The 18,892-nt window shown below is 35.5% G+C and overlaps 1 long non-coding RNA gene across 1 annotated transcript; it reads right to left on the reverse strand.

Annotated features, from left to right (window-relative positions):
- Window positions 1–1,688: 1,688 nt before the first annotated feature.
- On the reverse strand, window positions 1,689–13,932 carry LOC127180841 (uncharacterized). The gene is made up of 9 exons (XR_007829705.1): window positions 13,870–13,932; window positions 13,659–13,763; window positions 13,495–13,558; window positions 13,355–13,384; window positions 13,110–13,198; window positions 12,665–12,750; window positions 10,504–10,531; window positions 10,288–10,414; window positions 1,689–2,572 (listed from the first exon to the last, which is right to left on the reverse strand). It is a non-coding gene; the product is annotated as an uncharacterized LOC127180841 (long non-coding RNA).
- Window positions 13,933–18,892: the final 4,960 nt, after the last annotated feature.

Here is an 18,892-nt window from a genome sequence, read left to right on the forward strand (position 1 = left end):
CAACAATGATTACACCATGACAATATCTTTACAGAGAAATCCTGATACTAAACATGTTATTGCATTATCATGAGGCATATTTTTTTCTCTTACCAAAATTAACCATGGTTTATTACAGTAAAAGTACAGTATAGTATTGTATTTGCATATTTGCATTACTTAATATCTCATATATGTTTGAATTACCTAACCAGTTTGAAATATTCTATTGTTTCCTATTTTTATACCTATGCTGCATCAGGTTTTTGTCTTTCTTTCTTTCTTTCTTTGTATGAGAAAATATATTGTAGTATCATTAAATACTGCTTCCATTGTCAAAAAAAAAAAAAAAAAAAAAAAAAAAAAAAAATTAAAGCTGCAAGCAGCATTGAAAGGGCCCTCACACCCGGGCTCACCGCCGATCGGTGGCGAATGGTGGCCACTATGTTTTTAACGAAGTAATTTAGGAGGAATATGTCAGTCATTTATATGTGCCAATCTTCCTGCTGCCAGCTGGTGGCGCTATGCCTATAACTGAATATTGGCATGCAGATGTCTTCAGGCCAGCGTTTTTATCAAACATATGAAGTTTGGTGCAGACTGAACATGGCATACTTGAGTGTAAGACATGACATATCCTGCTGCCAACAGGTCGCGCTATTACGGAATATTGGCCTTTAGATATCTTAAGGCCAGGACTCTTGCCAAACATGTCGAGTTTGTGTGTACCGAGTATCGTATATGTACGTGAAACGTAGCTCGAGGCGCACTCCGTTGAAATTTTATAGGTGGCGCTATCGAGCCATTTTGCCACACCCACTTCTGAAAACTATATCAGATGTAAATTTTCGCCAGGTCTGACGCGTGTGCAAAGTTTCGTGAGTTTTCGAGCATGTTTCGGCCCTCAAAAATACTTTTTACTTTGGAGAAGAAGAAGAAGAAGAAGAAGAAGAAGAAGAAGAAACGGAGCAATGCAGTGCTCGGGCCCTAAAAAAGTCGTTAAATTACGAGGAAAAAAGTCGTTAAATTTTGAGAAAAAAGTCATAAATTTTTCGAGAATAAACACACTTGTTTCATGTTCATTTCATCTGGTCGGAGAGAGTCAAGCAGTGTCTGCAGTGTCCTAGTTTGGAGAGAAATGCACACAGATGTGGCACATGGTGTGCTTGCCTGAGGTTCGAGCCTGACTTTTGCAGAACTCGCTTTTCTTCCTTTTCTGATCAAATATCACATCGGAAAAGTGGGAATCAACTGCCTAAAAAGCATTTAATAATAATGTCTTAGGCAGCAGTGGGTATCAGGTATATGGCGTATACCCCCCACCCAGCAAAACTCGTCGAAAAGACGTCGAAAGGAGGACAATGCCAGACGTCTAAACAACGTGAAAATTTGGTCGAAAAGTGAAAGACGAAAAGACGTGTTTTTCAGGTCGTCGAAAAGACGTTTGTAACAAGACGTCCAAATTATGTCTAAATGTGGTTGTAAAGTGAAAGTTAAAAAGACGTATTTTTCAGGCCGAATTTCAACCGTAAATTCATGATTTATCTCATATTCAAAATAAGACAATTCACAAAAGAGTACTAAAACATTTATCGACACATTAAATACATCTTTCAAGTAAAAAAACACTTTCCTGCTCACAATTTAGGCCTGCATTTGATTAAACATACCGTAAAAACAGTAACATTACTCCAGTATTCAGTGTCACATGACCCTTCAGAAAATATTTTAATATGATTTGCTGCTCAAGAAACATTTTAGATTATTATCAATGTGGAAAACAGTTGTGCTGCACAATATTTTTTGTGGAAAACATATTTCAGTATTCTTCAAATAGAACTTTCAAAGGAGCAGTATTTATTTGAAACTGATTTTTCAAAACGATAATCTTTGAAATACTGAAAATGTTTATAACACAGGACAATGACCAATTCTAACCACATTAGAACACATCTCACCCAAAAAATGCTTATTTTGCCATTAATTACTTACTCTGTCACTCCAAACCCATAAAAAACTTTTGTGCAGAATGCAAATAAAGATATTTTTAACAGATGCCCTGTGTATGCAAAAAACAGAAAACAAAATTGTCTTTATTCATACATTAGGTATCTCCAACGCATTTTCACAAAAGCACCATAAGATTTTTGTTTGTGTGTGAATAAAAATGCATTGTTTTTTGTGCATATAAACCATTCACATCACTTCATAAAATTAAGGTTAAACAACTGGAGTCACATGGATTACTTTAATGCTGTCTTTACTACCTTTCTGAGGCTTGAAAGTGGTAGTTGCATAAACTGTGAAATAGAGGGACAGAAATTTCTCAGATTTCATTAAAAACATCTACATTTATGTTTCAAAGACGACCAAAAGTTTTACAGGTTTGGAAAGACATGAAGGTGAGTGCTGAAAATTTTTGGTTTAACCTAACACATTAGTTAAACAGTTCCCTCAGGGGCATCAGTGGATCTCTGCCTGATCTCTGATCTTCTGATCTTCTGCTCCTTCCACCATCCCAATCCTGGATTTTTGAGCCACAACAAAAGTTTCCACTTTAAATGCTTTAGCCTGGCTGCTTTTTCTCCAGCATCTAAAAATGAGAAAGAAAACAAGAACCAAAATGTAAACGTTAAAAACAAATAAACAAAAGAGTGGGAACTGACTTACAGCATGAGAAAAATTTTCTAGAATTTTCAACACAGTTTTATGTCACTTCCTATATATGCATCGCAAATGTGGTCCAATTAAAATTACTATGCAAGTACTAAAAGAATTCAGATGCTGAAATGTTAAATGGACAGTACATAAGAACCGTACTGAAACAGTGATCCCTAAAATGGTTATAAAAGCTGAAACATATATAAATACTGAGAACGTGTTTGACATTTAAACAAACAAACAAAAAAAAACCCTTACACAGCAAAAGATGCAGTGACCTGTGGCTGAATGGACTTTGGTTTTATTTAGCTGTGACTGACACAACCAAAAGGAAATAGAAAATAATAACATTACTGAATATGAGTCAAATATTGCATATTTCTGTTCAAATGAAAGTGTACTATTCTTCATGAGTGATTATTAACTAATTAGTGTGTCAGGGGTTCTTCTCAACTCTGGCCCTCAAAGTCCACTGCCATACAGAGGGTGCGTCTCAATCACCTTATTAGTTTGCTAGGTTGTGAATTGATAAATTGTGTTTACAAATTCAGAAAATGATAAGGACAGTAGGTTACTACACACTGGTGACTATTTCCATCATCACTGTACAGCATCACTACTGATATTTACACACAGCATTAAAATGAATATCTCTTTTAATGCTATTTACAGTACATTATGATAAATACTTTGTTACATGAAATGTGCAAGATTTCAGCCATGAATAAATTGAATATGTTTGCTAGATTAGACATTACCTGTCTAGAGATGTATGTTTATGCTGTACGGAGCCCCTTAAGGGACATGGTGGTGAAAAAAATCAGAGTGAGTGAAAAAAAAAAAAATCAGGGTAGGAGGAAAAATATTTTTCAGATTTTTTTGCGTTCTCTCGCAAAACTTTGAGTTCCCTCGCAAAACTTTGCGTTCCCTCGCAAAACTTTTGCGTTCTCTCGCAAAGATTTTTGCGTTCCCTCGCAAAACTTTTGCGTTCTCTCGCAAAACCAGTTGAGTTCGGACAAACACTATCTGTTAACTTTACAGCTTGTAGTGGTTCCTACATTGCACGTTCGCAATTGAGCGACTCATAGAGTTTGATTCTGAACTTGGACTCAAGTAGGCTATTACATAAATGCATCAAGGCACGATTTTGGGACATTCTAAAATGTAAAACACTGTAGGACCAAGTTCAGTACACACCTTATATACCAGAATAGCTCAGTATATAAACATAACCCGCTAAATTGCACGTTAAGTGTATCCCCCAGAAAGAAAACTTAACGGGATAATAGAGTATAAAAGGCCGAACTCGGTATACAGTTTGTTATACATTTTAAATGTAGGAAAGCAGGTAAGCCCCGAAAATTGCATGTTAAGCCTTTTCCTCCCATAAAGAAAACGCGGCTTTATGAAGACGTTGATAAAAAAAAGACCAAATATGGAATTATTAAAAATATACCCAATGTACCTTAGCTTAATATAAGAAGACAATGATATAAAAAGCCAACATTTTATGTTTTATTAAAAATAGGCAATTAATGAAGTAATCCATTAAACTAGTGGTTCTCAAACGTTCCAGTAGGTGGCAGCATGTCACTGTCTTAATGAGCAAGGCGTCGTGTCATTCATTCATTCATTCAATAACTAAGCAAATGGTTGTAGTTATGAATGGGTGATTAATCACGGACTCTCCGAATGGTTCAAAGCTGCAGATTAACACCGCTGTTGCTTGGAGACACGCCAGTTCTGTTGCGGATTTCGTTGGAACTATTATTATTTCGTTAAATATAACAAACATCATGTGTTTAAAATGTAGGCTACATTTAAAATGTCACTTAATATTACCCTTTTTGTTGAACTGCTATATAAAATAAATGTTGCATTTGCAGTCGTTGCATTCTCCTATTTTAAACATGAAAAACAATAACTCGCACAGGGTATTTTTCTGTATGGAAGACAGTTTTTATATTTTGTATATATATATTTTTACAGTTTTTATATTTCAGCTATTTGATCGTGCCGGCGCCAAAGAGTATAGAAGTACCAAGAGGCGAAACTCTGTACTGATATGGGCAACAGTCTATAGATGGCGCTGCGGAGGCGTTGCCGCCATTTTGGACTGACACCTGCAAAAAGTGTGTAGAAGATGCGAGCGAGCAAGTGGCTGAAACGTAAGCAGTGTGCTGCAATAAATTGCAGCAATTATCAATCCACCAGGCATGATTTTGCGTTTCACCGGTTTCCAAGTGATCCACAAAGGTAATAATAAAAAGGGGAAATATTAAATTGTTAGCAGGACTGCTTGACATTAACATCCGCCAACTCGCCAAATGCAGGTTGATTTCAGCTGTAGCGGGTAACACAATTGCCGGTGGTGGTTTTAATCTCTGTTGCTTATTTGATTTTGATCTATTACTATTTTCAGTTCAGTGTTCACTTAATACATGACAAATTACAGAGACCTCACAATAGTTGGAGTCCGTGAGACAATGGTTGCTAGGTGTTCATATTTTGTGATAAATTTGAACAGTTTTTTATGAATGTGTACCATTTTTTTTATAAATGTATTTTTTAATAAAAAAAAAAATTACATTGTGAATAAATAAATTTGAGTGTGTCTGACTCTATCACTACCAAACATCGAATCTGGTTATTTCACTACATTAAGTTTTTAACTTAACAAGGAAAAAAATACAATAGAACATAGATATGGGTAAGTAAAGGGTTTGCAGTAATTGTATCGGTTTACTTGGTAAACAGTAAGCAGTATGAAACAGTCTAGTCAATTGGTGAAGGGGACCTGTCTATAATATTTAATTTAGATATAAATACATATATATACAAACTTTACATAAGTCATTCATTGTAAGTTGGTCAAGCGCGACTGGCTCGTATTATTCTACGGCGTTTTGTGTAGGTGTCAGTCCAAAATGGCGGCAGCACAGTTATGTCATGGGCGGAACTGTTGCTATGGAGCGTTCTATTGAGTTTCGCCTCTTGGTACTTCACCCAAACAGATACAAAGTTACACTAGTCAGTTTAAATATTCTGTATTAGTCTGTGCCGTACAGCGTGAGCACCGGTCCAATCCGCTGCGGCACATTTTTGTTCAGTATGATTTTTTCATGTCGATATTGGAACGTACAAAGCCTGGTTAATTTAATGGTTTAGCTGCAAATACATTGCGAATATGGAAACATTTGGATTTGTGCTGAAGGAGAGCAATACGTGAGCCCATACTTTCAGTTTCGCTTTAAATTATTTATTTTAGTTTATTTATAGCTATAAGCTTATAGCTATTATTATATACTGCATTATATTATATTTATTCGTTAAAAATGAATAAGTTATAGTTTTTTGGTTTTGGTTTTTGGTCTGTTCTGAATACGGTTAAATTTAAAGGATTTGCTGTGGAGTGCAGGGAACTAAAATATAGGCTATGTGTGTTTATAATGTTGGTATTATAACATGCTGTAGGCCTGCTGGTAGTATTATTTCTGAATAAAATGGGACTAATAGGCTACGGTGACTTATTTGTTTTATTTTTCCTTTCAAAAACTTATTATTTTTTTTTTAAACAAGCAGCAAACAAATTAACCATGGTTACTATACTTAACCCTCTGGGGCCCTTTAGATGTTTTGACATGCCCTGACATTTGTGCTTATTTCAACTACTTATAACATACTACTGGCCAACATATATATTTTTTTGTATTCAGCACAAACGGTGCTACAATAATATGTGAGCAAGATGGATGTACATGTTTGCATTTTTTAGAAAAAAAATATTATGCCTGGTTAGTAAGTTGTGGGAAAATAAATGTAGCTAAAATAAGGCCATAAAACTCATACTGAATAGTCCTGAGCAAGGCTTTTGAGTAATCACTCTTGTAGGCTAGAATATTTACTTCAAAATGATGTGAAAATGATCGTGCTTACTCTTTCATAGAAAACAATATATTGATGTAAATTTTCTAAGATGTGTTTTGTGATGGAAAGCCGTATGCGAGGGAGGTATAACGGCCATGAATATTTAGTGATTCACACCTGAGAGACAAAAGGCTGTCCCCTAATGGCCCATCACTGTGGCTGTCACTATGAGGCAGGTAACAAAGAATGAGAGGAAAGTAATATAATGGGGGGGTTTTGGTCGTTTGTATTTTATTTACAACACAATATAATCAAAACATACATAATGATAGTCAAAGATTATTATTGTACTCACTGATCTAACCACAGAGATGTGAACAGACCTTGTGTCATTCCTGTTCAGCAAGTCAAACTAGTAAACCATACCTGATATTTAAGTGTTTGCTGCTTCTTTCCATGGATTCAAGAAAAAAAAAAAAGTCACAGAGCTTATGTTACAGAAAATCAATGAAGAATAACATCTGATGTTGGTACAGCGCTCTCAGAAGTTTGAAGAGACTCCAGTAAAAATCAGCAAGATTCATCTGTGGTGCAGGTATCAGATCACTAAAAAACAAAAACAAAAAACATCTCTGAGCATGTTAATATCAGAAGAATCTGTATATAACGATCTTGGAGTCACAGATTCACACAAACTTTGTACTATGTAAAAAGGACATTTTATGTCTGAGAAACAAATTATGGTTTAGCACCTTATAAAACTCTATTTGGAAACAGAGTATTAATAATAAATATGATCTAGACATAGTTCGTAGCATTCATCATGTTACAGTGTACACTCATATTACTTTTATATCGTATTTTGTTTTATATTATATAGACCATGAAAACTTCATCGCGTCGTAAGAAATTTAGATACAATGATCTACTTTCATTTTCAAAATGTTTCACTCGATTTCAAACATTTTAGCCAGGAATCATAGTTTAGGAAAAACCAAGCTAGTAAATGTGTTCAAGCTTATGTCAAAATAAAACGTTAACTAATGCAAAAACGAAACATCACTTACTCGTCAGACTGATCTCTTCCTCTGGATCAGCCGCGCGTCGCGTTGTTCTTCATCTGAGGTGAATTCTGTGTTTTTCCTCTCAGCACGTCTTCTTTTTTCTGAAGGTAAATTCTGCTGTTTCTCTCAGTGCGTTTTCTTCCAGAAACGAACAGTAGCCGACATAAACTTGATGAAATGTCAAGCTTTGTTTACGATGATGTGGGCGCTAACACGCGGCGCTGCACACGTGGCTATTTATCATATCAAAAGCAAAAGCTGTTCCTGGGCGTGATTGCATTAAAAATAATTAGCTCTGAGGGAAAAACTAAGCATCACGTTGGTTTCACGTGGATTATTTTAGCACAGAATATTTGTTTTTGATAAGACTTGATTTATTTAAAAGTAGAGATATCAAGCTTTCTATAGATATATCTCTCCTGTCTGTGTGTCGAGTATTCACTGAGTTTAGGTTCATTTTATTGACGCGTTTCTAAAAGCCGTTTGCGGAGACAGTGAAGACTGAGAAAGCACCCTGTATATTTTCTTTAATTTAAAGCAGCACACAGTTTAGTTTTTATTGTGAGTTTGCACAAATAAAAGTATACACTTAATGGTTTCTAATGATGTATAACACTTATTTGTGTGACCAAAATTGACGGAGTATTTTTAGTGTCTTTTGCACTGATCTTAAAAAACGTGAGCTGATCACGCCGGCGTGATCGTCGACCCCGGGGGGTTAAACCATTGTAACTACAAATACCGTCTTAATTCGTCCATTAGCTTCCCTTAAGCGTTTTCTGTATCCTAAAGGTTTTCTGTGGGGAGAAAAGACATTAGCAAGTTGCATTTATGACTGCTTTATTGAGAGTAATGCTAAGGGTATTAATATTAAAAATTTTATTAGTATGAATAGCATTTATTAATACCGAATTGGGCTTCCGCTGTCACTGTTTTAGTACATTAATCCACATAGCGTTTTAGGATTTTCCCAAATCGTGCCTTAAACTATAAGCAATTAAATGACTGTATTTCTATAATAGGCCACTTGGGTTCAAGTTCAGTATAAAACTTATATGAACCGCTCCGTTGTGAACATACTGAGCTGAGTAAACAGGAAGTGTTTGTCCGAACCCAACCCGGTTTTGCGAGGGAACGCAAAAAACTTTGCGAGAGAACGCAAAGTTTTGCGAGGGAACGCAAAAAACTTTGCGAGGGAACGCAAAAGTTTTGCGAGAGAACGCAAAAGTTTTGCGAGGGAACGCAAATGTTTTGCGAGAGAATGCAAAAAAATCTGAAAAATATTTTTCCTCCCACCCTGAATTTTTTTTCACTCACTCTGATTTTTTTCACCACGTCCCTTAAGGGGCTCCGTAATGCTGAAATATGATATTGGTTTGTGTTTTAAAATCGGTCACATGTCATTTTGTAGTGAATTATCTCTTAAGTTTTGAGCTTCAGAACTTCTTATAAGGGAACGTAGTGAGCATCGATGCCTCCTGGTTTTCACAGCTATTTAGGGAGCACACATTTTATTGCACAGTAAAAATTTTGTGATTAAAGGCATCCCTTAAAGGAGAAGTCCACTCCAAAACAAAGATTCACAGATAATGTACTCACCCCCTTGTCATCCAAGATGTTCATGTCTTTCTTTCTTCAGTCGTTATGTTTTTTAAGGAAAACATTTCTGCATTTTTCTCCATATAATGGACTGATTTGGTGCCCCGATTTTTAAATTCCATAATGCAGTTTAAATGCAGCTTCAAACGATCCCAAATGCGGTTGTAAATGATTCCAGCCGAGGAAGAAGGGTCTTATCTAGTGAACCAATCAGTTATTTTCATTGAAAGAATACAATTTAAAATACTTTTTAATCTCAAACGCTCGTCTTGCCTTTCTCTCCCTGAACTCTGTGTATTCTGACTCAAGATAGTTATGGTATGTTGAAAAACTCCAATCGTATTTCCCTCAACTTGAAAAATAATTTCAAATCATCCTACATCGCTGCAGAAGTACCAACACAGTCTCTGCAAAGTGAACATGCAAAGAAGATCAAACACCCTTAACAAAAAAGGTAAAACAGCGATATAAGACGATTTTGAAGTTGAGGGAGAACATGAGATAGGAGTTTTTCAACACACCCTAACTGTCATGAACCGGAACAAAACAGAGGTCGGGATGAGCAAGATAAGACGAGAATTTGACATTAAAAAGTATATAAATTGTATTATTTTTAGTAAAATAACCAATCGTTACGCTAGATAAGACCCTTCTTCTTCGGCTGGGATTATATACAACTGCATTTGGGATCGTTTGAAGCTGCATTTAAACTGCATTTTGGAAGTTCAAAATTGGGGCACCATATCAGTCCATTATATGGAGAAAAATGCTGAAATGTTTTCCTCAAAAGACATAATTTCTTTACAACTGAAGAAAGAAAGACATGAACATCTTTGATGACAAGGGGGGAGTACATTATTTGTAAATTGTTGTTCTGGAAGTGTAGTTCTCCTTTAACCACTGACTAATGATCAAGAGACCTGAGAGATACACACCCATTGTTTAGGTAAATTTATAGTTAAACTGAAGACCTTGATTAGTTTGTTCAGACACACGGGACTAGGTTGGAGCAAAACGCATGTAAGTGGACCTCGAGAGACAATGTTGAGATCTCCTGAAATATGTTCTAAACATGACAATTCAGGGAGGCAGGATGACTGCTAGATTGATGACTTACAACTCTGGATTCCAGTCCTGGGTATTGAGGACTTACTGAGGACTGGGTACTGAAGTTCTGCAGAGTTTCTGGTGATCCTTGATCAGCTGCTCAGGTCTGCTTAATTGGTGTTGGAGCTATCAATTCACTGAAAAATAAGAAGCAATATGAAGTCACAGATGCATTTTTATTTATTCTTGTTAGTCTTACTATATGCTTAAAATAAGTTATCATTACCTTGTGTTTTATTGATGATTTTCAGTCTCTCTGAAATGAGAAAAGTTCTAATAGTTATGAATGGCATCATACCAGTTTTAACACCGTGAGCAAAATGCATACAAAATACGATAGAACCTATTATAATCAGTGATGCTGTCTACACTGGATGAGGCACAGCGCAACACTACAAATCCCTGACAGCAAACTGATGCCACGTTCTATTTATCATGTACTGACACCAAGTTCAAATGACTTTCAATGGTTGCTCTGGTTTGCATCCAGCATAGATAGACAATCTACGTCACTGTGCATTTGCATTCTTGGTATACAATACAAATCACCAAAGGTAAAAAAAAAAAAAAAAAAAAAAATCTGTTTATGTTAATATTTTTAAGAGCTTCTTGCTCTTTATTAGAATAAATGGACTAATGTTGGTATCCCTTGCGATATTAACATTTGTGTTCAGTTTTGTTTATGTTTTTGAAATAAGTCTCTTATGTTCACCAAGAAAACTGCATTTATTTGATAATGTTTATTACTACAACTTAAAATAACTGTTATATTAAAATAAATAACTGTTTTCTATGCGAATATATTGTAAAATGTAATTTCTCATAAATAGAATGCGGTAGCAGTTTACTGTATGGGATTTGTTGTGTCGTGCCGCGCCGCATCCAGCGTAGACAGCATCAATGATTATAATGGGTTTGTGGCGAAACGTAGTGCGTCACCACTAATTAACTTGACATCCAATCGTGTTCAACTGTTTAAAAGAGGGACAAAGAAGTCAGTCACCAGTCACCAGTCACTAGTCCTCAGTCACGAGTCACAAACGGAACGTTCTGCCGCGAACGACGTGGTTGTGCATTTGATTTTAAGAAAGAGAATCACCACCTTTATGGAGAAAAGTTGGGAATAGTGGAAGAAGTGAGGAAAAGCTGAAAGACAAGTGACAACATTGCGGTGGCGGCGGAAGCGGGCCGAGGGTGGCGCAGCGCACCTGATGTGAGTGTGAGGCTCGTTAGGAGAAGCGGCGGAATGCTGGGTGCACGGCGGACGTATTATGCACAAACGTGCTCGCTCTGCATCGGAGATTGAAGATGATTAGGATTGAGCGGAATGAGTGGTTTGCGTACTTGGAGCTGATGACGACGAAGCCTGAGTGCGTGTGGATGTTAACCGCTGTCTTCTGGGTCCAGCTGCCAGCGTGAGTTTATGCTTCCATGAGGAGGATGCCACTGTGATTGTTTGGGTTCCATTGCAAAAGGTACTCACCAGAAATCCAAGAATTCTCAGAGAACGACGAAGTCCATAAATGTGGTATAAGTCCCATGCACACACCAAAACACAAACAAGTACGCTTCACACAACATGACTTCTGCACTGCACACACATTTACATTTGCATACCCCGTTTTTGTTTTTCCAAGTATTGTTTTCTCTGAGTATGAATGTTTTTTTTTTTTTTGTTTGTTTGTTTGGTTTGTTGTTTTTTTCCCTATTTGGACTGATTTAAAAACATTAAGTGTGCTTAGCTTTGTGAGACTCGTGGTGACTGAGGATCGGTTTTAATCAAAATTGTGAAGGGTTGTTTGTGATTTTTATTGTTGTTTTCCCTCTTTTGGGTGTGGGGACTGATAATCAAGGGATCATTGTATAATTGTATGTTTTGGTGTATGGTGAATGGAATTCATTGATGGAAAATTAAATGTACACTTCTTGAATATGCATGTTGGACTCTTAGTTGTGGTATCACTACTCCCGGACTGTATGATATGTAACTGGTGGTTTTAACTCTGAGCTATCCGGAGGGGGGGTGGGGAAAAAGTATTGACAAGGTTTGACTTTGTCTGGCGCCCGAACTTATATATAAACAAATGAATAGAGAACTTTCTGGTAACCCTAGGAAAGCAGGGCCACCACCGTTACAGGTTCTACTGTATTTTGTCATGTTGTGCCCGGTGTAAGCATAACAATGCTGCAAAATCAGGTTAGATCACTTTTTAAAACATATTGAAATAGAAAATAGTTTAAAAATGGTAGTTTCACAATATTACTGTTTTACTGTATTTTAATCCAATAAATGCAGCAGTTGTTGCCATAAAATACTTATTTCAAATACATGACAAATCTGATCCTTAAACTTTTGAATAGTAGTGTATGTTTAAGGTATTACTTACTAGTCATATGGTTCATAATGTCTAGAGATGTTTTTCGACAGGAGATACGCTCCAACTCTGTTGCACGGCCATTAGCATGGCAGAATCTAGGAAGGAACATAAACAATCTGTCAACAATATTTATTATACAATGTCAGGTTTATTAGAAGTAAACTATAGCAAAGGAGAAATGCAGAAAAGAAAAATAAATAATATATAGAATATACAAAACAATACAGTTTAATAACAGAATTTACATTTTTATGTTTACTTATTTAATGCTCATATACAGTGTTACTTATGTTTGTATGTTAAAGTCCTTTTAAAATAACTAACAAGCAAACAAACATAAAAGTATATAGATATATATAATTTTGCAAAAGAAAATTACAGCTACATGGTGATATAGGCTAAATATATTATGAAAGATACATATAAAGTAATTTAATAAGCTTTTTCAGATCACCTGTGTTTTTTATATCTCTGTCAGCAGCTCTCTTCAGACATTTTAAAATCAGGAACTTTTCCTGTCGTAGAAGTTTTTTTCTGAAACTGCTGAAGTCACAGAACAAGTGGAATCAATATTTGTTTACCATGAATGGTCAAAACATGTTTAAAGTACTTTCAGCCCATTTTCACACTCCATGTTAATTTTGTATCCAATTAACCGTACATTGCATACTTCTAGGTTAAATAAATTAGCTTACTTACTTTCATCCAATGACAAATTGCCTGCAAAACCTTTATAAAAAAAAGCAAAGCTAGTAACAGCAAGTAACATTAATTAAGATGACATTAAAAGGCTAGACTTTCATAAACAAGAGCTCGAGTCAATAGTTAACCTAACTTACCTCTTATAAGTTAGCATTACGGTTGAGATGCTAACAGACTTTTTCTGAAGACAATAAACCATTTCTATAAAGTAAATATTCAACAGAAGTGTGTCATTTACATGAAAGAAAGTGTCAGGAACACATGTATGTACTATTTGCGTAATATTAGAGACTAAACTTACCTGAAATTTGTGAAAACAACAGTGGGAGACATGTTTTGCTGCTGGACAGTTGAGTTTCTGCCCCATTTCCATGGTAACTCCTTCCACTCCAGACTTGAATGTTCACTGTGAGCGCCCATTAAAGCAAGCAGATGTCACGCAATGTATAAATGTCATCATAAAGTAATATTATCTTATAAAATACATAATTTAAATGAAGTAAAACACTTACTTTTGGCATTTTCCTTGATAAAACCAACTTTCCCATCTGCTCCGCATTGTGATTGAAAGAAAATATCTCTCTGAGAAAAAGTTCAGGAGAGCACAGCACATAAATATCACTATAAATCAATATGACGTTATAAAAGACATAAAACATTTACTTCAAGTGTTTCCCTGTTAAAAGCGACCTCCACGTCAGCACTGCATAGCAATTAATATCTGTGAGAAAAATTTAGGATCATTTAGGGCGCACATCATATAAATATCATAAAATGAAGTAAAACACTTACTTTTGTTTCTAGTGTTTCTAGTGTTTCCCTGTTAAAAGCGACCTCCACCTCAGCACTGCATAGCAATTCAGATCTATGAGAAATGTTTAGGTGCACACAGAATATTAATATCATTATAAAGTAATATTACACATAATGTAAATGAAGTAAAACACTTTTCCTTGATAAAACCAACTTTCCCGGCCGTTCCGCATCGTGACTGAAAGAAAATATCTCTCTGAGAAAAAGTTCAGGAGAGCAAAGCACATAAATATCACTATAAATCAATATGACGTTATAAAAGACATAAAACATTTACTTCAAGTGTTTCCCTGTTAAAAGCGACCTCCACGTCAGCACTGCATAGCAATTAATATCTGTGAGAAAAAATTAGGATCATTTAGGTCGCACATCATATAAATATCATAAAATGAAGTAAAACACTTACTTTTGTTTCTAGTGTTTCTAGTGTTTCCCTGTTAAAAGCGACCTCCACCTCAGCACTGCATAGCAATTCAGATCTATGAGAAATGTTTAGGTGCACACAGAATATTAATATCATTATAAAGTAATATTACACATAATGTAAATGAAGTAAAACACTTTTCCTTGATAAAACCAACTTTCCCGGCCGTTCCGCATCGTGACTGAAAGAAAATATCTCTCTGAGAAAAAGTTCAGGAGAGCAAAGCACGTAAGTATATAATATCACTGTGAGAAACGTTTAGGTGCACACAACATATTAATGTGGCCATAAAGTAATAGTATACATAATGTAAATGAGGTAAAACACTTACTTTATGTGTTTTCCTTGATAAAAATGTCCTGTCTGCTCCGCATCGCGAGTGAAAGGAAATAACGTTATCTCTCAAAGAAAAAGTTTAGAGCTAAGGTTAATTGCACAGCGCTCTAGTCTGTTCCGCATCGCGAGTGGAAAAATGTCTTTGAGAAAAGTTTAGCGGCATACAGCACATTAATATCGTTATAAAACGATATGATATTACAAAACACATTTTGTGCGTAAGATTAAACACTTTATTTTGTTGCTTCCCGTCCTCATATGCTCCGCATCGCGAGGAAAGAAAATGGCGTCTGTAAAAAAATATTTCAAATGGGTGAGGGGCGCACACGAGGAAATGTCCCGGATGTGAATAAATCCGACGGACCAAACAAGGACCAATTTTCAACGTCGATTTTTGGGCTAAATTAAGACTAAATCCGACGGACCAAACAACAACCAATTTTCAACGTCGATTTTTGGGCTAAAAGAAGTCCATGACGGGCCGACTTGATTTAGCCCAAAAAATGACGTCCAAATGACGTCTGGTGCTGGGTGGGCCACTTCTTTATCAGTCTGCTTTGCGTATACCCACTTCTAAATGGCATCTGATACGCATCATTCAGTAGTGCCCTGCATTAGCCAAAATCATGACAGTCCACCACATCCAGTCATATGTGAATAAATGCAAATATTCGCTAAAAGCCAGTAAAGACAGTGATGATGCGGTCCGGACCGTGGCGCCTGCTTTCTTTGAAATATGTTTGATTGCGTCTGATGCGCCCGTGCCCGCGCCCGCTCCGTTTCCCGCAGTCTAGATGTTAATAAAATAATTATTATTATTGATTACTTATTTGAATCAGTACATAATAACGAAACAATACCTTACAAATACAAAGAAGCAGTTTTTACGATCAGATTTTTATTAAACCAGTGAACCCCTGTAAACTTTTCAGTCCAAGGAACAAATTTGTTCAAATATTAAGTTCAAAACGGCTCTAATACAGAGAAAACCTGACCGATTTAATCAGAGATTTAATCAGACGTCCAGCCGGCTTCGTTTGAAATAGGCTATGTTTGATAAATGCGCCTGATGCGCCCGCGCCCGTCCCAGTGTTCATACATGCAGAGTGGTAAAATAATGATTATTATTGATTGTTAATTTGGATCAGTATACATTATAATGAAAACAATACCTTCAAAAGAAAAGAAGCCGTTTTTACGATCTGAATTTTCTTAAAAGCGGGGAACCCCTGTAAACTTTCAGTCCAAGTAGCCAATGCGTTCAAACAGTTAAAAACGGCTGTAATACAGAGAAAAACCCGTCCAGATGTCAGTAATACAGAAAGTCACGTCCAAATGTCAGAAAGTTATAGCAAGTCTGTAAAAATCCTGCTGTTGTCGTTTAGTGTAAAATAGTAGCCTACATATTACTATTTTCACTGTAAATAACGTCTATGTCAGTTGCAAATCTGGCCGCAGGCCAAATACAGCTCGTTGTTGAATTTCAAACGGACCGCATCTTGTCTTGGAATGTAGGCAGTAAGTGGCCCAATAATCATAATATACAAAGATCATGTATCAGTAAAACCCTATAGTGACAACAATTTGCTAACTCAGGTACTGTCATGACTTTAGCGCACAGCGGAACAGCGCTATTTGTGTAATGCGAGCTGCACGGACTGTTATATTCTTAGCTCTGCCTAAAGACAGCGCAGAACAAATGTATTTACTCGCAGGCCTCGATCAGTTGACCACTAAACAGCACTGTGAGAAGCAAAGCTCTCTGATACAAACCACAGATTCTGCGGTGATTTCAACTAGTTTTAAGGCAGATGCAAAAGGGCTGCCATTCTCAACAACACTGACACAGCAGAAATACTGCGACAGTAAGTCTTTTACTGCATTTATACTTTTAAATGCACAAATTGATAGCTATTTGCAGTGGATTTGCTTAAACCTACCCCCCTTATTACATTATTATTAAACGCTCGTTAGGCAGCTGATTCCCACTTTCCCGATGTGATATGTGATGAGAAAAACGAGTTCTGCAAAAGTCAGACTCGAACCCCAGTCGATCGCATCATATCCCACATTTGTGTGCATTTCGCTCCAAACTACACTGCTACAGACGCCGTTTGATCAGATGAAATGAACATGACACAAGTGTGTTTATTCTTGAAATTTAACAACTTTTTTCTCGCAATTTAATGAGTTTATTCTCAACATTTTATCTAGACTTTTTTTCTCGAAATGTAATGATTTTTTTTTTTTTCGAAATTTAACGAGTTTTTTTCTTGCAATTTAGTGAGTTTAACAAGTTTTTTTCTCATATTATAATAACTTTAATCTCGAAATGTTTATACTGTGTGGCCCTAATCCTCTTCCATAACCATTACTACTGTTTTTTTTTTTTTTTTTTTTTTTTTTGTTTTGTTTTGTTTTTTTTTGTTTTTTTTTTTTGTTTTTTTTTTGTTTGTTTTTTGTCATTCAAGCTATGCCCTAAACAGTGACACAGATATGAACAGATTTTTGCCAGATTAAACACACACAAACCTTGTTTTGTCAACAACAACAACAAGAACAACAAGAACAACAACAAAAAACATACACGTAATTGACTGCAGACTAATGAATAATAGAAAACTGATGTACAAGTGTAACTTTATTTTGGGGTCTTTTTGCCAAATCCAGTGGGCATTTTGCCCCTATATTCTTTCAATGGCCCTTTATCAACTATTTTTACTTTACTATACTTTACTTGACATATTAGTTAGTTAGGTGTTAACTATTTAACTATTAACTATTCTACCTTTTAGCTTTCTGCACTTCTCTTAAACAGTTCTGTGGACCAATGAATGTACTTTTAAAAGCACAAATGATTTTTAAAAGCATACAAGATGCAGTACTGCATTGTGTGTTCAATCATTACTTGTTCTTTTTTCACTCCTTTAGATGTTCATGACAAAAAACAGTACAAGTTCTAGAGGAAAGATAATGTTCTAAATGAAGCAGAATTCTCAAAAATTAAGATTAATTTAAAATAGAGCATTTTCATAGAAATTATTTGTGTACGTGTGTGTGGTCCTGGTATTTCCTACATTACAGGGGCAAAATGTCCCTACAGTGATAGTAATACCAGTAAATTTTGACCTTTCTGGAGACATTTTTTTTTTTTTTTTTTTTTTTTGTCCAGATGAGGAAGACAATTTATAAACCATACATAATGAATGAATGAAGGAATTAATGAATGTATCTATCTATCTATCTATCTATGTATCTATCTATCTAATAATGCAGTAAGTACCATGTGAGGGGTAGGTGTAGGATTACAGTCAGGGTAAGGGGATAGAAAATAAGATCTGTACAGTATAAAAATCAGTATGTCTGTGGAATTGCCCAGAGAACATGAAAACCCAGTGTGTTTGTGTGTGTGTGTTCACCAAAGGTCACTAAATATAACAAATATAAAACCTTCAATAGTAAAAAGTGAGACACACAGGCAATTAACATTGTTGTTGTTTTTTTTCATTTAAATAAGCTACCATTTGGTGAAGTCTTTTCCACTGAAAATAATTACTTTTAAAATAAAATATGTGAAATTGACAGATAAACTTTTAATTCCATGTCATTCATGTCAGTCTGTTTTGCACTTATTACAACTGTACACATACTTTATTAAAATGCAATTAAAACGGCCATCATTATGACATTTCACAGAAATTACCCTAAAATATTAATTTGGCTTAACTAGCAACATAAAAACCTGCAACATATAGCATAGTGATTGGGTTAACAGATATAGTTGACAGATTTTATTTTATTATTATTATTATTATTGTTGTTATTATTATTGTTATTATTATTATTATTATTATTATTATTATTTTCTTTAACCAAATATTGAAATGGTTAAATGTTTTCATACTGATAAGTTTAACATACAAGAATCACATTCTGAAAGGTTCTAAGGTCACCATCCATTG

Source organism: Labeo rohita, chromosome 18 (assembly GCF_022985175.1).
Source record: "Labeo rohita strain BAU-BD-2019 chromosome 18, IGBB_LRoh.1.0, whole genome shotgun sequence".
NCBI classification, from domain to species: Eukaryota; Metazoa; Chordata; class Actinopteri; order Cypriniformes; family Cyprinidae; genus Labeo; species Labeo rohita.